The 23,596-nt window shown below is 46.7% G+C and overlaps 1 pseudogene; it reads left to right on the top strand.

Annotated features, from left to right (window-relative positions):
• The first annotated feature begins 12,760 nt into the window (after nt 1–12,760).
• Nucleotides 12,761–13,119, top strand: LOC142450681 (enhancer of rudimentary homolog pseudogene; annotated as a pseudogene).
• Nucleotides 13,120–23,596: the final 10,477 nt, after the last annotated feature.

Raw genomic sequence — 23,596 nt, 5'->3', positions numbered from 1 at the left:
CTCGGACCTCTCTGACCCAGAGACGCCCTGCCACACAGCTGCTGTAGGAAAACACCGAGAAGGAGCACAGATGTGCCCTTGCCCTCCCACTGGATCCTGCCCCTTTGTGCCAGGAAGACCTCCTGCTGTGGAGGTCCTCCCACGAGTTCCACGCTCCAATCCAATGGACAGTTTGGTGTGGAATGCTGGTAACCTCATGGTGACGTCTTTTTTCCTTGGTCAGCGTTTATCCTCAAAAAGAACATTTCAAGATCTATCATCATCATCATCATCATGATTCGTTAGGTGGGTGGTTTATGTTTCAGACCCTCAACTCTGTATTCCACAATTCAAACCCCTCATCAACCACCCACCCCCACCCCAATTACTCTTTTCCCTCTTGTGGACCTCCACCCCCCTTTTCACCCAAGTGAACCCATCACCCCTCTAGCCCATTGCTTCCTATTCTCTCCCTTGACTACCCGCGCCCCCTCCACTCAGTGAGCTGCAGTCTGTTCCCTTTGGTATGAAAGTCTTTGTCTTTGCTTTTATCCTCATGGTTGTCCTTTTGGGATTGGCTAATTGCACTCGGCATAATGTTCTCCAGGTCCATCCATGCTATGAGCGGCCTCGCCCTTGTTTTTCAGCAATGCATCTACCATATTGTGTTGTGTGTATGCACCAAAGTCCCTGTCTTAAATTACAAATGCTGTCTGTGATAAGAAAATATCTCTATGCCTACACGGCCATATAGAGAATCCAGTTAATACAACTGTTTTCACATTATGCACCAACCACTAGAATCAGTCGTGAGGAAGTTAAATAATTCCACCAACTTCTTCATCTGAAAACAATCAAGTGTGCCCTCAAGCTTCCTACAAGACAACTGGTTCGCCATATGAAAAAAATTAAACTGTAATCCCTTTCTAATCCTCTCCACAAAATACATTCCAGGTGGATTAAAGACTTAAAGGGGAGAACAAAACTTGAAAATGTTCAGAGAAAAAAAATGAGAGGCCAGTTTTCTGGTCTCAGGGAAAGAAAATCTTTGTATTCAAAAGACCCAAAGCATAAAGGGAAAGGTTGATTACGTGAAAAATTAGAACCTAGCCACAGCTGTGAGTATGTTACAGTCATTCTGATTGTAAGTCAGCTATTTGTAAGCATAATTGATTTTGCTGAGGGCTTCAGATCACTGGCTGTGGTATTTTAAGGTGTGGTCAGCTATTTCCCTAGAGGCCCATCAGCAGTTTAGAATGTTGCTTACCTCTCAGATCGTTCCTGTGTTAGTCTGGGTTGAATAGAGAAAGAAATTCAGAGACACTCACATGTGTATAAGAAAGAACTGCATGTACAAGAGCAATTGAATATTGAGAAAACATCCCAGCCCCATCCAGATCAAGTCCATAAGTCTGGCATTAGCCCATGTGTCTGATACCAATCTATAAATTCCTGTTCATACTCACAAAACACATGCAATGCTGCCAAATGTGGGGCAATCACAGGCCAGTGGATGGAAAGTCTTGTGGATCCAGTGGCCTTGTAAGCATCTCAGAACTGACAGGGGTTTCCGTGTGGCTTTTCCACATCCGAGGCTCTGGCTGCCATCAGCCAGTCTCTGTGTGGCTTGTCAACAAGAATGTCTCACAGAGACTGAGCCCGTGTCCTACCTCCAGCGAGCTATTTATCTCCTTATCATCTCCAAATGAAGTCATCAAGCTGCGGCCTGATTGACAGGCTAAACTCCACCCCTTCACTCTTAAGTGAGGTGATCAGATTTTAACATTGGTAAAGCGGGACACCAGCGGGACACCATTGATAAAACTCCTATCCTGGAGAAATAGCCACATGGCAGCCGAAAACCGTGTACCCTAGCTTGTTGTGCATTCTTTCCAAAAATCAGGACTTTTTAAACGCTGCGGGATGCCGGAAAAATTGTTAAAAATCGGGACTGTCCCACCAAAATCGGGATGTCTGGTCACCTTCCTCTTAAGTCTCAAACTGACAACAGATTATGTAACTACCACACTGCCCAAGGTAGACTTGAACCTTCAGTTTGCCTGATTATTGGATAAGGTATCATCTGGATGTAAGTTGTGAACAAGGCTTATAAGCAAGACTGCCTCGGCTGTGTTTCAGTGGAACCGATTCTGTTACACATGTATCATGGTAATGTCTCCTAGCGTTCAAAGAAGAATTTGGAATGTTGATGGCTGTTGAAACCCAGCTTGGGTTCAAATTGACTCCAGGTCAAAACCCCCAGAAGCAAGGTCATACAAAGCCGAATGCAAGGTCAACACTGGAAGAGGTCTCGTTAACAACTCCGGATAAGCATGGATGCAACCTTGCTTGCTGGAAGTGAGGCAGACTTGAAGCCCTTGCTGATGGAAATCAAAGATGCAGCCGTCAGTGTGGGTGACAACTCAATGAAAAGAAAACAAAAGTCCTAGCAGGTGGACCAGTAGGTCTAGCAGACAGACAGACCATCATGGTAATCTACGACAAATGAAAATTTTGCTGTCAAAAAACCTGAGCCTACAGCTCAAAACAGTGATGGAAACAACGTTGGATACTGGATGGGGCTGCTTTCTGCTATTCAAGATATCTGAAATTCACGAGTTCTGGAAAAGGTACCGATTATCATCATTGTGGTCTCCTTGGCTTATGTAGCTCCTTGCAAGAATTCTGCATATATAGTAATTGTGTAGCTATAGAATTCCAGATTGTCCTATTCCCGCTGTGTCCATGATTTTCAATATTCTACTTGTCTTTTTTTATTCAAGATATTTTTACTCAAATAGAAATCTCTGCCTGTAGCTCATGTCTAGACAGTGACTGGTGTTCATTAAATGGACCCTTGGAGCCTTCATTTCTTTCCAATCCGTTTAAGTCTGATTGACCCCACTTGGCTCAAGTTATGAAGGTGAATTGAGCATAAGTCTTTCTCTCTAGGCCTTCACAGTCCAGTGGAGAAGACAGTCATTCTGTGAAAATACAATGTAGGAAAGTCCAAAAGTAAGACCCAGGCCACGGCCATCAAGCTGACTGTGAGTCAGAGTGACCCTACAGGACAGAGGAACGTTGCTCCATGGAGCTGCAGAGGCTGGGAGTCTCTGTGGAAGCTCATGGCCTTGTCTTTCTCCCGAGGAGTATCTGGCGGGCTTGAACTCCCGACCATCCCGTTAGTAGCCCAACACTTAACCCGCTGCATTCTAATTCAGTCAAGGGGTCCTGGAAGACGCCACTCAGACACACATTTGAACAAGGTTTTCAAGGAGGTCAAACTAGGAGAGGCAGCGATGCAGGCCAGACAAACCTCAACAAGGACGTAAGAGACATGCCAGGGTAGAATGCACGAGGTGACTACTGGTAAGCTAGGGGGTGCAGGGCGCCTCCCAGGGAAGTCAGAGAGGGCAGGGGTGTGGCCCACACGACCCGGGAAGAAAGAGGTAAGGGGGAGATGCTCTCTAGAGATGTCGCTCCGCAGCGGGGACTGCTTCCTTGGCAGACATTAGCCATTTCTCCAACCTTAGAACTCAGGACAAATGTTGCCTTGACCTCTAATGGGCAGTCACTGCCTGTGATGTCTCCTGGCGGGTTGGTCAGCTCAGTCTTCCCAACCACCTTTGTTCCCAGAAAGGTGAAACGATATGTTAGCCTGGAGCCCACTGGCACCAAGTCCATTCCAACCATAGCAGTCCTACAGGACGGAGCAGAACTGCCCCCTCGGCTTTCGGAGCTGGAAAGGAGCCCCAGAGACAGACTGAACAATGCGTCAGACTGTAGTTCCAGCCCCCCAGCCATGGCGCAGGAGCAGGAGGAGGCTCTCTGCTGCTGGAAACCTCGTACAGCCTCAGAAACCCACGGGCCAGTTCTACTCTGTCCTACAGGGTCACGGAGTCAGCTCTAACTCAGTGGCAGTAGATTTGGAGATGGGGGTGGGCGGGTTCTTTGGAAACCTTTGTGGAAATAGTTGCCTCTGAAATCAAGAGAGCCGTGCGGACGACGCATATAGAGGTTATGTTGGCACCACACTGTCGTCGGCTATGAGTGTGCAATAGCGTGATGCAGATGCTTGAAAGATCTTCAAGGCAGGCATTCCCCAAGTGTGACCCAGACCATCCTTCTGTGCAGGTGGGTTCCAAGCACAGCCTTTTGGTCAGCAGGACCTGCCACACCACCAGGGCCCCGTGCATGCTGTATCATTCACAATAACACACACACACACACGCATACTGTGGACTCCTCTTGCTACTTCAATAAGCGACTAAATCCTAAGAGAAAATAAACACTAGCGCTGGAATGTTGTAAATGGTCGGAGACGCAGAGGACCGAGAGCTCGCGGAATGAATCTGTAAAACAGCAGAGGGCTACAGCTCGCTCAGGCACATAGCAAGGAACTGAGCTGTGTCTTCTCTGTGTACTCCTGCTCAAGTTTGGGAATACATGACTGGTTACATTTACTCAAATTGTTTCTAAGTCTAAAAAATGTCACTCTCAAAACTACATTACCTAAGAAAACAAGTCATCTGGTGCTGTAAAGATACAATCTATAAAGCAAAGAACAAGGACCAAACAAATTCCAGAAATCACACACTCACAAGGAATGTTTGCATTTCCTTGAGAATCAACGTGATCAGAACACGCTGACCTGAATGTTCATCCTTAAAGTCTTGATTTGTATCCAAGTTCTAGCCGTTTTCCGGCTACCCTGGAAAACTCGACTGTTGATATGCTTTGGCAGTGAAGCCTGAAATACTACAAGAGAAAAGGGTGTGGGGGCGGGGCGGGGGTACAAGATAAAAGTTGCAAACCGTTCCGAAGGCCTTGTATAAATCAAGATTTCTGAGCAAAACAAGCCCTGCTGAGCTCAAATCCTCAGGAGAATCTGGGACAGTCTCAGTTCAACCACAGACTCTTTGTTCCAGAGCCAAATGTGCCCAGATTGAGAAGGACCCAGTTTGGAATCTGTGAGCAGAACAGCGAGTCCCTGACCCCTGGGCAATCCTTCACAAAGCCTACTGGAGATCATAAATCTAATTCACCCTAAGACTTCCCCAGCCCAACACCCCAGATCTCTGCCTTGAGCCAGAATTACAGGAACTCTCAGAGATTATATTTGTTCCAGTGCAAAGGCCCAAAACGCAATCATTTTTTTATTACCAGTAAAAGAGGGTCCCTGAATTGTGATTTCACAAACAAAACAAGAACCCCATGATAAAAACTCAATACTCAGTCTTTGAGTCAATTCTGACTCACGGTGAGTCTCTAAGGCAGGGTAGGACTGTCCCTGTGGGTTTTTAAGCCTGTAACTCTTTATGGGAATAGAAAGCCTTGTTTTTTCTTCAACTGAACAGCTGATGGGTTTGAACATATAACCTGCGGTCAGCAGCCCAGTGCATAATCCACTAAGCCACAAGGGTTCCTTCCATTATAGATTTTTTTTTTAATTTTCATGATGCTTAAGGAAGGCGATAGTAGGAGCCCTTTTGGCATAGTGGCTACTAGTTGGGCTGCTAACCACAAGGTCAGTGGTTCAATACCACCAGCTGCTGCTTGGGAGAAAGGCAGGGCTTTCTACTCCTAGAAAGAGTTACAATCTCAGAAAGCCACAAGGACATCTCTACCCTGTCCTATGGGGTGGCTATTAGTCAGTCTGGACTCGATGGCAGAGATAAAACTCCAAGGGGTCCTTTAAAACCGGGGTCCCTTTCTTAGTACCAGCAATACTGTGCTTTGTCCCTAACACCCCATGTAAATAATACACACGTGCAGACGACGTGCATGACGCTCACAGGAACTGAATATGGGGGGGTTGGGTTGGTTGGAGAACTTGAAGAGCAGGCACAGGAAAACTCAGTCGATTGTTTATTGTTGTTTTTTTTCTCAGTCGATTGTTTATTGTGTCCTCTTCGGCCGGACTTTGCCTAAAGGTCCTCATGCAATCCGCACAGTTTAATGAAGGTGCTATTATGGCCTAGTGCAGGGGTCCTCGAACTTCTGAAACAGGGGGCCAGTTCACTGTCCCTCAGACCCGTTGGAGGGACGGAGTATAGTTAAAAAAACGACTATGAACAAAATCCTATGCACACTGCACATATCTTATTTTGTAGTAAAAAAATAAAAGAAGGAAAAACGCCCAGCGGGCCAGCTAAATGTCCTCGGCGGGCCGCAGTTTGAGGACCCCTGGCATAGTGGTTCAGTGCAGATCAGCAGTCCAAAACAACCAGTCTCTCCTCCAGAGATAGAAGCAAAATACCAAAACCCCACCACTGCCATTGAGTCCATTTCAACTCCTTTCAGCCATGTAGCCAGAGCCGGACTAACCGCTCCATAAGGGTTCCCAGGCTGTCATCACACGGCCTCATCTTTCAGCCACGTAGCAGCGGATGGGGTTGAAGCTCCAACCTTTCATTCAGTAGCCCAATGCTTAACCCATGGCATTACCGGGGCTCCTTCAGGGCTCCTCGGAGCTCCCCTGATCAGTTTCCAAAGCCCAGTTCCCAGGGTGGGAAAGACCCGCAAGTTTACTGGAGGATAGAGAAGCATTTTGCAAGTGGAGATGTGGAAGTTGCCTGAGGCAAAAGGAGATCGAGTCTCTCCAAACATGGAAGAAAGGGAGGAAGGAGTTCAGGGAGTTTGGGGTGGAAGGACATTATGTTTATTCGTGAAAGGAAGTGGGAATTCCAGGAACTGAGGCCACATGAGCAGGATCTGGTAAGAGGGTGCGTTTCACACAGGTGTTCAAAATGAGACTGCAGCAAAGGTGTCTAGGTTGGTGCCCCCACTTATTATGGGGTGGTGTGCATAGGCCAGGCTGCCAGGTCTTTGCGTTCCGGTCCTCTGCCTGAGTGTTCTTTGCTCTTGAGAACATGGGAGGAGGTTCTGCTCCTGCTTCTATAATTAGCCTCCGTTGGCCAAACCGGTAAATGCTGCAGAGCAAGGGTGTAGGACAAGACTACATTATTCTTGTAAGAGTCACTGCCATCGAGCCGATTCTGACCGATAGCGGCCCAATGGGACAGAGTAGACCGACCCTTGTGGGTTTCCGAGACTGTAACTCGTTCCAAGAGTAGATCGCCTCATCCTTTACCTGTGGAGTGGCTGGCGGTTTTGAACTACTGACCTTGTTGTTAGCAGAGTAACACATGACCACTAAGCCGCCCAGGGTCATTTTTGTAAAGGAAGAAAGAAGTTGAAAATTACCTACCTAGGCTAATTTTTCTATATGCCACATGCTTAAACAGCAAACGGATGTGGGGTGTGGTAAGATCCGAAGTGTTGACCTGGAGACATTTCTTAAAGTCATCCAAACTTAAAATATTTGGGTGGAAGAATCTAGCCTCTTTCCTAACCTAACTCAAGACCCATGACACACTGGTGGTTCCAGCACAAGCAACCCAGAGGAAGACGGGCTGATCTCCTGGGGAAACCACTGCCAATCAGGTAAAACAGGGACACCAACATGCAACAAGTCTACTTCATTTGGTTGCTGAATATGAATATGGCCCATCTTACCAACCACATGAAGTCCGTTGGCCCTCAGGTGTTAAGTAAACTGAGAGAGAAATGTGCATTTCAGGAAACGCAGGCTGACCCCTTCAGAGAACTTGTTCATTAAAGAGCCCCAGAGCCAGTCGAAGGGAAAAACTGATAGCAGAGATCTTGCCTCCATTGGGGGATTCTCTGACCTATGAAACCAAATATTCACTCTCAAGAAATCCTTGATCAAAATCATTCCACCTGCCATTTTTCCTTCACCCAACGATGCCAATATTTTCTTTGGCGCTAGACTTCAAAACCAAAACACCGAACTTGCTGCCTCTAACAAGTGTTTCAACCCTGGAGCAGCAGAGCCAATTCACTCACTCCGAATTAAAGAGAAAAAGAGAAGTTTATTAAAAAGCAACCTCAGTGGGGAGGCTGACAGGCTGTCCTGATGGCCTTTGTTTGAAATCAGAATACATGGAAATTATATGCCTTTTGATTTTGGAATTCACATGAACTCAGGTTTCAGAATAATTCTGGGATGTGATTGTTGACCTTGGGCAAGCAGTCTCAGGATGTCTCTATTGACTCACTGCCATAAAGTCGCTGCTGACTCATCGTGACCCTATAAGACAGGGTAGAACTGCCCCTGTGGGTTTCTGACACTGCACCACTTTACAGGAGTAGAAAGCCTCATTTTCTCCCAAGGAACGGTTGGTTTTTTTAACTACTGGCTTTGCTGTTAGCAGCCCAATATGTAACCACTATGCCACCAGGGATCCTTTGTTGCCTAGCCAGAGAGCAAAAATTAGCTTTTCTTGGGTGTATGTTCAGCATTACCTGGAAGCTCTTTTCAGGAAACATCATATTTACCCATGAGCCACACGATACATTATAAAAACTCCAAAGGAACTGAGATGAGGGACAAGGGAAACTAGGTGTGAGTTGGGCCAACTCATAGTTAAAGCTGAGCTACATAGTGTGGGACACAAATCCACAATATGGACTTGATTCCACGGAAAGGCTTATTAGCTTGAATCTCAAAACATAAGGCTGTGTGGAAGGGCAGAGGCTCTCTGGGGAAGCGATGCCCTTTGACCTTGGTAAAGGGGGTCAGACAAAGGCTCAATCCATCATGTGAACATCAGCCAGTGGGTGGTTTCCTCTGTTTCTCTTTTCCCTTTTGAAGCCCCATTGTCCTTAGCCGCTTCAAGGCACTTGCTTTTTCTGGAGTCAAAATGGTCTCCCCAGTATGAGGATGACTCAAAAACAGATTGTGGTGGCAATTGTACAATACTGCTTGATGTGATTGAACTATGGAACGATACCATATTTGTATTAGCTCTCAATAAAATGGGGTTTTTAGATGATACCTTATCTTAGCTCCCAATAAAATGGGTATGAGCCCCCAATAAATTGGGGTTTTTTTTGGGGGGGTGGAAGTTTGTGAAAGAATGGGATTGAGTGATAATGAAATTTCCCCACCAACTTTTTTGGAGTTCCCTCCTATGAATCCTGGTGGACAGTAGTTAAGCATTGGGCTTAACCTGCCCCTCCACCGGAGAAAGACAAGGCTGTCTGCTCCTATAAAGACTGGTAGCCTCAGGACCACCACAGAACAGTTCTACTCTGTCCTAGACACTTGCTGTGAGTCAGAATTGACTTGCAGCAATGGGTCAAGGGTTGGGGTGGGAGTGGCGTGTATATGCAAGTAAGGAGAGACCCATCTCTGGAGAAGGACATCATGCTGGGTCAAGAGGAGGGACATCGAAAGAGAAGAAGGCCCTCAATGAGATGGACTGACAGAGTGGGTGCAACAATGGGATCCGACGCAGGAACAATGGGGAGGGTGGAACGGACCTTGCAATGTGTGGTTCTGTTGTACACAGGACTGCTATGGGTCAGAACCAACCCCATGGCACCGCTCAACAGCAGCAGCAACAAGTTCTCAGAATAAACTTTCTGCTCAAATTTCAGTGAGTTTTGATGATTTTTAGCGAGCCTTGCTCACCAAACACAGTTCAGTTCAATGAGTGGGTGCCTGCCCACCACCTGCTTCTACTCTCTAAGATAGAGCCAGTTTTCAGTAAGCACCAGACAGAAGTGCAAGTCAGCTAATGTCGAGGACTTTGTTTGCATTAGTCAGGCATCCGTTGCCTCGTGCCGTGATGCATAGTTGAAGTAAGCGTGCTGCTTTGCTTAGTCTTATCATGGGTGGTGTTGGGTGTTCATGGCGACCCCATGTGACCGAGCAGAGCTGTCCTCATAGGATGTTCTAGGCCCTGATGACCACAAGGTCAGCAGTTAGAAATCACCAGCTGTTGCTCGGGCCAGAGATGAGGCTTTGTGCTCCCGTAAAGATGTAGTCTCGGAAACCCACAGGGGCCATTTTACCATTGTGCTGTCGGGTCACTGTGAGTCAGGATCAACTCCATGGCAGTGAGTCTATTTTATTGTAATCTTCAAGGGGGCAGAACAATAGATCTTGCTCCAACAGAGCAGCTGGGTGTGTTTGAACAGCCAACCTTGCCATTCACAGCTGAGCACTTAATTTTTGAGCACAGGGGACTATTTCTTACTGGCAAGAACAAAAGCTATGATTTCAACCAAGCTACCTTTCAAGGTGAGAAAGTCTCCCACCTCCAGAGCTGTCTACAACCCGACACGGTAACGAACTAAAGATTACACGGATTTGTCATGATACTCGAATGTTTAAAAAGCAAAACTTGAACTTGTCATTCAACTTAAAAGATGGCAACTTACACAGAAATAAAGGAGCTTCACACTCAAGAGTCAAACCCACTGCTGTGCAATTCCAGCTCAGAGTGACCCTATAGGATTGAATAGAATGGTTCCTGTGGGTTTCTGAGACTATAAATCTTTACAGGAATATAAAGCCTCTTCTTTCTGCCCAGGAACTGGCTAGTGGGTTCGAACTGCTGACCTTGCAATTAGCAACCCAATAAGCAACCTGCTTCACCACCTGGCCTCCTTAACTATGAAAATTTAAACCTACTAGTCATAAAGAACTCAGATCTTGCCTGGTATAATAATACGCCTCTCTGTGAAGAAAAGAAAGGGTCCATTCCTTTGGTAAAATTGTTTGCCCATCATGTACAGAGGACCGCGTGAGGTTCTCGAGATCTCAGGCTGCTAGTTGCCACCAGCTTGAATCCAAACGCATGGCAATGACATCAAGTGTGCTGACGTCAGTCAGGATGTCACTCTAAGGACTCAGGTGCGCCTGACTCGCACCATGGCATTGTCCATTTCCGTACACGTGTGTAAACGCTGGCACTTCACAGGGAAGACTGAAGAAGGATGGATGCATTCATCCGAGTGACGGTGCTGGGGAAGAACACGGAGAGAACCGTGGACTTCCAAAGAGCAAACGCATCTGACTTGGAAGTACGGTCAGCAAGCTCTTTAGAGGCAAGTGGCGATACTCCATCTCACACACTTCAGACACGTTCGGAGGAAAGACAAGTCCCTGGAGGAGCACACCATGCTGGGTGGAGGGACAGAAAAAAACAACCAGGAAGACCTTGGACGAGATGGATGGACACAGTGGCTGCAAGGATGGGCTCCAACCGAACAACCGTGAGGACAGTGCAGGGGCAGGCGCTGTGTCCTTCTGTTGCGCATCGGGCCACAGTGAGTCCAAACCGAATGACCGCTCCTAGCAGCAGGAACAAGGGTTTTCAATGGATGGGGTTTGGGGAAGCAGATCACTGGGCCTTTCTTCTGGGATGCCTCTGGGTGGACTCAAACCTCCCACCTTTCAGGTAGCATCAAAGCATCTGCAACCATCAGGTAGCATCAAAGCCATCTGCAGCACCCCAGCACCCCAGGACGCCTTGGGAATCTTCCAACCCAATAAAGCCACGCAGAGCCTGTAGAGGGTTTCTGAGATTGTCCATCATGACAGGAACAAACAGCCTGCCTCATCTTTCTCTCATGGAGTAGCTGGTGGGTTTGAACCTCCAACCTTGTGTTTATCAATCTTTTTTTTTGAGTTTATCACTCTTGATGATGGAAAATACAGGAGAGAAAGAATAATTAATGATGTTTATTATTAATAGATAGGAATAATTAATAAAATAGAATTCCAGCAAAACATCGTTTCCAGCTTTAGGAGGGAATGAAATAGATGTCGGACAAAGATGAGGTGGCAGGTTTGAGGGAAGAGCCACTCAAGTTCATGACTGCCCTTTTTCTATGAAGGAAGAGGTGAGGCTGTCTGCTGTATGGGGCCTCAGAGAGAGGGAAAAGGGAGGTCTCCATTGCCAAGAGGACGATTGCAAGCCTGCAGGACAGAGCAGAACTGCCCCCATAGGGCTTTCGAGGCTGCAATCTGGCGGAAGTAGAAGAGGTGGAAGTGGAGCAGCTGGTAAGTTAGTTCACCAACCTTTTTGGTTAGCAACCAAGTGCTTTAACCACATACCGCATGGAGCTTAAATTCTGAGCACCAGGAGCCCTGGAAGAACTCTCATGGTGTAATAGTGGCACATTAGGCTGCTAACTGCAAGGTCAGCAGTTTGAGGCCACCAGTCGTTCCCCAGGAGAAAGACTAGGCTCTCTACTTCCGAGAAGAGTCGCAGTCTCAGAAACTCACAGGGGCAGTGCTACCCTGTCCTATAGGGTCACTGTGAGCCCATATTGACTCGATGGCTGTGAGTTTGTGTTTTCTGACGAGCCCTGATCGCTCAGTTTGTTACAAGTTAGACTTCTAACTATAAGCAGTTTGAAACCACCAGTCACTCAGTGGGAGAGAGATGAGGCTCTGCACTCCCATAAAGAGTTACAGTCTCAGACAGTGTAAGACATGACAAAAATAATAATAATTTATAAATGATCAAGGATTCAGGAGGGAGGGACGAGTGGGGAGGGAGGGGGGAAAATGAGGAGCTGATACCAAGGCCTTAAGTGAAGAGCAAATGTTTTGAGAATGATGAGGGCAACGAATGTACAAAAGTGCTTGACACAATGGGTGTACGTATGGATTGTGATAAGAGTTGTATGAGCCCCCAATAAAATGATTAAAAAGTAAAAAGGTACCGTCTCAGAAATCCACAGCGCAGTTCTGCCCTGTCGTATAGGGTCCCTCTGAGTTGGAATCGAGTCGATGACAGTGAGGACGGCAGAAAGCGAGGGATAGTAGGGAAAGTGCAAAATTCATTTGCTGAGTACGCACACCGATGAAGCCTCCGCTGATTTCCTTCTGGCCATCAGCCAGGGATGGGAACGTCTTGCCTTCAGGCAGAACACATTTAAAGGTGGATTACCGGTGTGCAGCGGGGATCTCGGCAGCGGCTGCGACGAAAGAGTTTGGCACGATGTCTCACACCATTTTGTTGGTCCAGCCTACCAAGAGGCCAGAAGGTAGAACTTACGCCGACTACGAATCTGTGAATGAGTGCATGGAAGGTGTTTGTAAAATGTATGAAGAGCATCTGAAGAGGATGAACCCCAACAGTCCCTCGATTACATACGACACCAGCCAGTTGTTTGATTTTACTGATGAGCTGGCGGACCTCAGCTGTCCTGTTTACCGAGCTGATACCCAGACATACCAGCCTTACAACAAAGACTGGATTAAGGCGAAGATCTACGTGCTCCTTTGTCCGGCAGGCGCAACAGGCTGGGAAATAGTTGAGTTGGAAGCATCTGGGGCGGGGGGTGGTGGGGGGAGGAGGGTCTGGAACACAGCCGTGTACAGTGTGCTGTAGTGGGGGTTGTATTGCAGTAGTCCTGTGTCTGTCGTGTGGACACTGTAGCCAGGAGTGAATGTGTTCAACCTGAACTTCCTGTTGATTCCCTCACTTCCCCACCTTTTCTTTTTTCTTTCTTTTTTTTTTACTTAAACATTTTTACGATGGCTTACAAGAGAACTGTTCCTTGTCAGTTAATGTTAGTTCCGAATCTTCCACGGGTTCATATCCACTGTAGAACCTTCACTGTGTTAACCCTTCCGCAAGATGGTAGTGGGGGTGGGAGTGGTAACAACAGCTAGTTACATCCTCAAGATACAAATCCTAGCCAAAAATAAATGCTCTTTAGTTATATTTTCAAAAAAAAAAGAAAGTGGATTACCTCCACCCTTCTCCAGCCAATCCAGGGAGAGGCTGTCTTCCTGAGGGACTTGCCTGGGTGTGTCCTTGATGGATATTGCGGTGCTGGGGCTGAGGGCCCTGGACCAAATTTGTAATTTCTTCTTCTAACGTAACCTCGGTCCCGATCTGAGTTCCTCTCCCACTTCTGCAGTCCCACCTACAACCGTGGTGAAGGTACCTGTTGCCAACCATGCTTTTGCGCCCGTTTCCTTTGTTCTCCGTGTTCCATTTCAGTGACGGAGTGGCTGTGAATCCTTGGACTCCATTATGACCTCATGGTCTCCACCGTCTGAATCGTGTGTCTTTGTCTGTGTCCCCTTTAAGACTTACTAAATGCTCTTCTTAAGTCATATTTGAGATTTGGAGGTCTCCTTCATCCCCTAACACACTATGAAGATTTAAGTGATGAGCGTTAAGAGGGTTATTGTGAATTATGGGAAGCTTGACCAAGGACAGCTGGAAGAGATGAGGGCCCAGATGCAGCTGGGCACTGCAAACCGGGAGAAGAGTCAACAGTCGGCAGTTGTTGAAAAGGACTGTGGGAAGGGGCACCCGACCAGAGTAAGATCTGGACTCTCTCCCTCCCTCGCCCACGCTACAGCAGGAGAGCTTGCCAAGCCTTTCAAAGGTCGTCCTTCTCTTGTTGGTGATAAGAACAAAGGCAGTGAACTGGACAGAGTCAAGAACACAGCGTAGCACTACAGAACTCCCTCTTCACAGTGCACCGTTAGTCGGCCTTCTCTGCCTCCAATTCAATATTATTCCACTCCGTTCACATTCTCCCAATCCAACCTGCCAGGATGGTGTGAAAGATTTGTTGAAATGAAAATACAGTTTCCTAGCTGGCTGGATTTCCCCCCCTCCCTTTTTTTAATTTTCACATTTATCCTCAGATCAGAAAAAAAGAAAAAGAAGAAGAAACATCTGCTTTGAATTTCTTGCTAGGGGGTAGAGTAAGTAAATTTTGGCAGGGGATAAATTTGACTTTATTGTTAACTGTCAAAAAGCATCAAAGAAAAATCTCTGAATTTGTTGAAGCAGAAAAGAGAGCGTGTTTTACTGAGGTGGGGGTGGGGTGGGAGTGGGGGTACACAACTCTCGGCGGGCAGTACAAAGGAACAGTACACCAGGCTCTGATTGCCGAGCCACATGGCAGAGTTTATGTAACCCCCCCACAGCCCCCAAAAATGCAGCATGACCTAAACTACAATTCTCTCTCAAATGACTCCTTCCTCACATCAGTTCATCTCTTTTAAGGCGTACACTCCCTGACGGTGGTCTACGCAGCGGTGTCAGAGAACGTTGTTGTCGTGTGTGCTGGGACTGACTTCCTGAGAACTCCTCCTCCTTGTCTCTCCTCCCATTGGCTTCCTCAGTACCAAGTGGCTGGCCTTTATTTCCCTATTTGTTTTAACTGTATTACTCTTTTGGGTTAGTTGTTTCCAAGTGTCTCTTGATTTTCATCCTCTTCTTGCTTCCAAATGGGACCTTAGGTGGAGGCCACTCAGAAGCTTTTAAGGCCTCAGTAACTACACACCCAAGTAGGCTATAGAGCAGTGTCTCTGTGGACGATGTGAGGCCACTTGACCTTGGTGTCCACTGGAGACCTTGGCCTCAAAGCCTCCAGGCCCAGGGCCTCGAGCTGTTTATGTCTAACCAGTTTCCATAATTGGCCCGACTGTGTTTATTCATGGATATATTTGCATTATAGGTAAATACACACATAGAAAGAGCCTCCATTATAGGTAAACACGCACATAGAAAGAGTCAAACCTATGGGTATGTGGAAGAAGTATACCAGGCTGTGCAATCCAAGGATTGCAAATAATAAGATCCAAAACTGGAGGAGGGAACAACACCCGTGCCTAAATTCTGAACACCTGGTTTGTGGAAAGCTATGGTTGACAGCGGTACCCCCAAATACGTTTACCGAGTCCCTACATGGGGCGTCCCTGGTGAATCCCCCATGCACAACTTCTCTAATGTCAGACAAAAGGCACGTCAAGTGGATTTTGGCAGCTGTTATTTAGGCTGGACCATGACACGGTGTACTTTCATCTCCCTCTGGACCCGATGCAAACTTACTCTAAATCCTTAATAGTCTCTGCTTCTCTTAGATTGAGACCATCTTATATGTCACGGTTGCTGGGGTCCCGTTTATTGTTTGCCCGTGTATCTGTACAGGGAAACCGGGATGATGGAATTAGAGTAGCTGGATTGATGACTGGCTGGTTGTAATAGTGAAAGGCAATTAAAAAGAGCAGGCGTGGCGATCAGAATTAATATCCGCTAAGACAGATTTTATGTCAAAACCCACCATAAGAGATGAGGAAGGGCACTATATAATGATTAAAGGGTCGATCAAATAAAGGGCTTAGCAATAATAGATAGCTATGCTCCTAGTGAGAAAGCCTCAGCATACATATATCAAACTAACCACTGGGAAAAATAGACAATTCTATAATAATAGTAGGAAGCTTTATAGATCAATTTCAATGAAGGACAGAACAATTAGAAATTCAACAGAGCTAAGAGATAAACACAATCAACCAACTTTATATCATAGACATATATAGAACAACCTACCCAACCACAGCACAATATGCACTCTTTTCAAATGCTCATGGAACATTCTACAGAATCTAGACCCTGCGTTCGGTTGCACAAAAAGCCTTAATAAAAATTTGAAAATCCAAATACTACAAAGCATCTTCTCAGATCATAGTGCTATATAAAATTAGAAATCAAAAACAGACAAATCAAAGGGGAACAAAATACATGGAAACTGAATATTACTTTGCTTAAAAACTACTGGGTAACAGAATTAATGAAACTGCAAAATATAAAATCAAATGAGGTTCAAGACGGCATATCAAGACCATTGGGACACAGCAAAAGCAGTACTTTGAGGACAATTTTAGCAATAAGCACACACATCAGAAAATAAGAAAAAAATCAATACCTTCACCCAACATTTCCAATAATTAGAAAAGGAGCAGTAAAAGTCAGCCCTCGGTAACCAGAAGGAAAGAAGGGGGGAAAGAAAGCACTATATTGATGACTATGCTGATTGGACCCACTAAGGAGGATGTATCACAGACTCTAGATTCATTGGTACAATATCTGCGTACAAGAGGTTGGGAAATCAAACCAACAAAGATTCAGGCACTCTCCGCCTCAGTAAAATTTCTAGGGGCCCAGTGGTGTGGGGCCTGTTGAGGCATTCCTACTAAAGTGAAGAATAAGCTATCGCATCTGTCTCCCCCAACAACTAAACAGGAGGCACAATGCCTAGTGGGCCTCTTCAGATTTTGGAGGCAACATATCCCTCACTTGGGTGTTCTACTTCAACCTATTTATCAAGTGACATGAAAAACCCCCTATTTTGAGTGGGGCTCAGAACAAGAAAAGGCTCTTCAACAGGTTCAGGCTGCCGTGCAAGCTGCTTTGCCACTGGGACCATATGAGCCAGCTGACCCGATGCTGCTAAAGGTGTCAGTTGTAGATAAAGATGTAGTGTGGAGTCTTTGGCAGGCCCCTATTGGTGAATCACAGCGTAGACCGTTGGGATTTTGGAGTAAAGTCCTGCCATCCTCTGCAGACAACTACTCCCCCTTTGAAAAACAGCTGTTGGCCTGTTACTGGGCCTTGGTGGAGACTGAACCACCTCACCATGGGCCACCAAGTCACCATGAGGCCTGAACTATCCATCATGAACTGAGTATTGTCTGGCCCACAGAATCATAAAGTTGGACGTGCACAGCAACACTCCATTGGTAAATGGAAGTGGTATATACGAGATCGGGCCAAAGCAGGACCTGAAGGAACAAGTAAGCTGCATGAAGAAGTGGCCCAAATGCCCACAGTCTCCACTCCTGTCACATTAGCTTCTTTCTCCCAGTCTTCACCTATGGCCTCCTGGGGAGTTCCTTACCATACTTTAACTGAAGACCAAAAAAGTCATGCTTGGTTTACAGATGGCTCTGCACGATATGCAGGTGGCACTCATAAGTGGACAGCAGCAGCACTACAGCCGCTTTCTGGGATCTCCCTAAAGGACAGTGGTGAAGGGAAATCTTCCCAATGGGCAGAACTTCGAGCAGTGCGCCTAGCTGTTCAGTTTGCATATAAGGAAAAATGGCCAGATGTGAGACTGCATACTGATTCATGGGCTGTGGCTAATGGCTTGGCTGGATGGTTAGGGAATTGGAAGTACCATGATTGGAAAAATTTTGACAAGGAAGTGTGGGGAAGAGGTATGTGGATAGACCTCTTTGAATGGGCCAAGAAAGTAAAGGTAATTATATCTCAGATGAACGTTCACCAAAGGATTACCTCTGAAGAGGAGGACTTTAATAATCGAGTGGATAAGATGACACGCGCTGTGGAGACTGTTCCTCCTCTTTCCTCTGCCACCCCTGTTATTGCCCAATGGGTACATGAACAAAGTGGACATGGCGGCAGGGATGGAGGTTATGCATGGGCACAGCAACATGGACTTCCATTCACTAAGGCTGACTTGGCCACTGCCACTACTGAGTGCCCCATTTTCCAGCAGCAGAAACCAACATTATGTCCAAGATATGGGACAATTCCTCGGGGAGATCAACCAGCAACTTGGTGGCAGATTGATTACATAGGACCACTTCCATCATGGAGGGGGCAGCGTTTTGTTCTTACTGGAATAGACACCTACTCTGGATACGGATTTGCCTTCCCTGCATGCAATGCTTCTGCCAAAACTATTTGTGGACTTACAGAATGCCTCATTCACCGGCATGGCATCCCACATAGCATTGCTTCACTTCACAGCAAATGAAGTGCGGCAATGGGCCCATTCCCATGGAATCCAATGATCGTATCATGTTCCTCATCATCCTGAAGCTGCCGGCTTGCTAGAACGATGGAATGGGCTCCTAAAGACACAAAATTACGGCGCCAACTAGGTGGCAACAACTTGCGAGGCTGGGCAATGTTCTCCAGGAAGCTGTATACGCTCTAAACCAGCAGCCAATATATGGCGCTGTGTCTCCAATAGCTAGAATTCATGGGTCCAGGAACCAAGGGGTGGAAGCTGGAGTGGCACCACTCACTATTACTTCTAGTGATCCACTTGAATCATTTTTGCTTCCTGTCCCAGAAACCCTGTGTTCCTCAGGCCTGGAGGTCCTGGTCCCGAAGGAAAGAACTCTCCCACCCGGAAACGCAGCACGAATTCCACTGAACTGGCAGCTGAGAATGCCCCCTTGGCCACTTTGGGCTTCTCAAGCCTTTGAATCAACCGTTCAGGAAGGGTATCACTGTATTGAGTGGTGTGATTGATCCTGATTACCAAGGAGAAATTGGACTGGTGTTACATAATGGAGGTAACGAAGAATATGTCTGGAATCCAGGAGATTCCATGCCCTGTGATTAAATGGTAAGTTAACAGCAACCCAATCCTTATAGGATGTCTCATGACCCAGACTCCACAGAAATGAAGGTCTTGGTCACCCCACCAGGCAAAAAACCACAGTCAGCTGAGGTGCTTGCTGAGGGCAAAGGTAATACAGAATGGGTAGTAGAAGGTAGTTCTACCTATCAGTTACGACTACGTGATCAATTGCAAAAGCAAGGTTTGTAATTGTCAGTGTATTTTCTTTTTATGTACTTATTGCTTATCTTTCCTTTCTTCATGTATGATATATCAGATACAATTGGACTCAGTGTTTTCATTTATATGTATGATAGATGATTGATGATAAGTGATTTCATTAATGTCTGGAAATTACACAATTATATATGGCTAAAGAATTGTGTACAGGTGCCAAGTTGGCAAGGGGTGGCTTGAGGTAGTTTACTGTGCCAACCTGGCCAATAAACACATATGGGATTAATTGAAGGGCCTTTCTTGTCTCTTGCTCTTTGATCATCGGACCAGTGTACGGCTGCCTTGCTTGTTCTGTCTCAATTTACAAGCTACACTACCTGTGGGACACCTAACCATGGACTGTGTCACTGTAATTTGAGGTTCCTTCAAGACCTACTTTGCCACACAATTGGAATTTACATCTCTTGAGCTGGGGACTGTCAGACCCCGTCATCTGGCTGACTGTTGGTGACCTGCCTTGCTGTTTGCTGCCTGTGCCGGTATAGCCTGAATTGCTCTACAGAGGACTACCTGGTGTCCCTCAAGACTTGAAGGACTGCCAGCGTCTCACAACTGTCTCCCGGGAGTGAGTTGCACTGAGTCATTTGTACTGCTTTATAATTGAATTATTTCTTGTTATATATCTATCTGTATAAATATATATAAAATTATTAGCAATCTGGTTTTCTAGAGAACCCTAACACACCCAGTCTTTCATGGTTGTCTCTCAGTGCTGAGTGCCATAATCGCATGGATGCCCACATTTGGATTGGCTTAAAGACTACGGCATTGCTTCATAACCATGCAATACCTGATTTCGTTCTTTTTGAACCAAACCCATACTTCCAGTGAGAGATCTATTTTTTTTATTAAAAAAGACCTTAAATATATTCATCTATTCAATTGGAAAGTATCCAATAGTGGTCACTGATTTTCCAAATGATCTTTTGTGAGTTTATGCCAATTAAACAAAAACAAAGAATTAAAGTACCAATAGTTTACATAATGGGCTGAGGTCCCTGAAGGGGGCTCCCTGTATGCTCCACAAGCCTCAAATCGCTATCAATACAGAGTCACCAAGTAATACATCTTGAAACAACTCTTGGGTTTGTGGACATCGAGAGTCCAAATGACTGCTAGTGCTAAAGTCCAAATCTCCCTTTCTCAAGGGTCACAGCAGGCAATGCACCTTCCCAATCCTCCTGATACCAATCAATGTCTAATAACTTTTCACACTGTCAGAGTAGAAAAGATGATGCGTTTTATTGAAGGGATTACCCCACTCAAGTCGGGCAGCACAAAGTGAGAGTACTGGATTGCTGAGAAGGCAGCAATTGCTGATTGATAAAAATATTTCAGTTTATTGAAGGAATGACACCCAGCAGCACTTTGTGAGGATTCAAGGAGCCCTGGAGGTGTAGTGGTGACTCAGTGGGCCACTAACCGCAAGGCCAGCAGTTTTAAACCACCATCCAATCCACAGGAGAGATTTCTACTCCTGTAATAAGTGACTGTTTTGGAAACTCACAAACACCCCCTCCACTCTCCCGTTGGGAGGTGTGGTCGATGGTACTGGCTGGCCCCATTGGCTAAATTAAGCTCACTTGGCTCAGATTGGGGTCCACCTAGGTGTACTGCCCCTTCCTGGCGAGGAGCCTGAATTTGGAGCACGCTCAGTAGACAACCTGATCCCTATTCTGGCTACCTAACAGGATGTTTGGCCTGAGTCTACAATTTAGGTGGCTGCTCTCATCAATATAAAGGCCATTTGTTAGTTGCCTGTGTTGGGTCAGACACACGTTGGGGACATTAGGAACAGCCTGACCTGCCCTTATGGGACCAAGACAGCTAGCTTCAAAGGGCTCCAGGACAATGAGCCATCTCTTAGGTATCAGGCGGAAAGATCAAGACACCATCTTAAGGGAGATGGCTTAAGGCCCTACAGCTGCAGCTCCTGCCCCCTCTTCTTTTTTTTTTTTTTAAATGTTTTATTAGGGGCTCATACAACTCTGATCACAATCCATACATACATCAATTGTGTAAAGCACATATGTACATTCTTTGCCCTCATCATTTTCAAAGCATTTGCTCTCCACTTAAGTCCTTGGCATCAGGTCCTTTTCCTCTCCCTCATAAGCCCTTGATAATTTATAAATAATTATTTTGTCATATCCTGCCCTGTCCGGCGTCTCCCTGCACCCCCTTTTTTGTTGTCCGATCCCAGGGAGGAGGTCACATGCAGATCCTTGTAATCAGTTCCCTTTCCAACCCACTCTCCCTCTACCCTCCCAGTATCGCCACTCACACCCCTGGTCCTGAAGGTATCTATCATCTGCCCTGGATTCTCTGTGCCTCCAGCTCCTATCTGCACCAGTGTACAACCTCTGCTCTATCAAGATTTGCAAGGTAGAATTTGGATCATGGTGGGGGGGGGGGAGGAAGCATTTAGGAACTGGAGGAAAGCTGTATTCTTCATCAGTGCTACATGGCACCCTGACTGACTCATCTCCTCCCCTACACCCCTTTGCAAGGGGATCTCCAGTGGCCGACAAATGGGCTTTGGGTCTCCACTCTGCACTTCCCCCTTCATTCACTATGGTAAGATTTTTTGTTCTGATGATGCCTTATACCTGATCCCTTCAACACCTCTATACCTGATCCCTTCAACACCTCATGATCGCACAGGCTGGTGTGCTTCTTCCATGTGGGCTTGTTGCTCCTGAGCTAGATGGCCACTTGTTTACCTTCAAGCCTTTAAGACCCCAGATGCTATACCTTTTGATAGCCAGGCACCATCAGCTTCTTTCACATTTGCTTACGCACCCGTTTGTCCTCAGTGATCGTCTCATGGAGGTGTGTACCCAATGATATGATATTTTGTTCTTTGATGCCTGATCCCTTCAGAACCTTGTGATCACACAGGCTGGTGTGCTTCTTCCATGTGGGCTTTGTTGCTTCTGAGCTAGATAGCCACTTGTTTACCTTCAAGCCTTTAAGACCCCAGACGCTATATCTTTTGATTGCCGGGCACCATCAGCTTTCTTCACATTTGCTTATTCACCAGCTTTGTCTTCAGCGGTTGGGTCAGGAGGCCCCTCCCTTCTTGTTTACCCTCCTGAGCAGCTTAAAAACTTGCTCTTCACCACAGATAGGTGCGACTTCTCGGGTCCCACCACGTCCAGGAGGAGCTCAGGGCTCCTATCTCTTTCTCTGCTCTCTCCTCCCAGGCCGCGCAACTTCACTGGCTCCTTGCTGGAACCAGTGAACCCACCCCCCACCCCCAGGAGCTCAGAATAAACTCCTCCTCCTCTCTCACCTGGCCTGTTTATCTTTGCAATCAGCCTAATCGCAGGTGTAGTGGTTATGAGTTGGGTTGTAATCACATGGTTGACAGTACGAAACCACCAGCAGCTCCAAAGATTGACTGGGATTTATTCTCCCAAAACAGTCTCTGAAACCCAGAGGGTCACTGTGAATCAGCACTGATTAGACGGAAGTGAGCACACGTAATCGACTCTTTAGATGGGGAATCTTCACCCCAGGGGTCCCTGGATGAGCTGTGAAACAGGGTTCATAAGCTCCCTGAAATTGGACTAACTGAATTTTCACATGCCTGTTTGCACAAACTTCCTATAGCTTTTTAAAGGACATCCATATCAAACCCCTCCCAATCACGAATCATAAGTTATTTTCTTATGCAAATCTCCTATTAGTTCATAAAGGGCCAAATGCCTTTTAACCTTTAACCTAGGGCTACTCTCTTTAACCTTTACGTAAGGAAAGTTGGGCAAAACGGCCCTGTGCTTTTTCCTCTATGGCTGTACTGTCCGAAAATGCAGGATTCCAGCCAAAGCACAAGAAGTCCTGGCACTGCGCACGTCCATCGGGTCCAGGTTTGGAAGCACGTCGGCAGACTCCATCTTCGCGGATAACCGATTGCACGATTTGGGGCAAGTGAAATTCACTTCTTGAGCACGGAAGGCAATTTAAATCGCCCAGCGCGGCTTTCATCTCCGGGTAAGGCGGAGCTCCCAGAGTCCAGACCTTTGTGATTCACTCCGCAGACACGCAGGTTGGGCCACCTTCCAGCTGGCCCACTTCCGGAGGCGACGGTCTGACATTAAATTACTCTCAGCTCACTTCGCGCGTGGCATGAGGAAAGGTGGCATTCTCGTGGGCCACGGACTATCAGCCCTCCGGCACCCCACACGGGAGCATCTTCTCAGAAGTCTCCAACCCCATCCGCCCTCCCTCAAGAGCGTTTCGCGCCCAAACCCTACAAACGCTGACGGTCTCCACCACGTGACTAGTGCGCCTAAAACGCCAACGCCCACCGGGAGCCCAGGATCTCCCCGCCCCTCCTGGCTCAGGCCCACGCGTCCTTGCG

The sequence above is a fragment of the Tenrec ecaudatus genome, chromosome 6 (assembly GCF_050624435.1).
Source record: "Tenrec ecaudatus isolate mTenEca1 chromosome 6, mTenEca1.hap1, whole genome shotgun sequence".
In the NCBI taxonomy this organism is placed as follows: Eukaryota; Metazoa; Chordata; class Mammalia; order Afrosoricida; family Tenrecidae; genus Tenrec; species Tenrec ecaudatus.
Note: the sequence above shows the minus strand (reverse complement) of the source record. Positions and strands in the feature narration are given on the sequence as shown.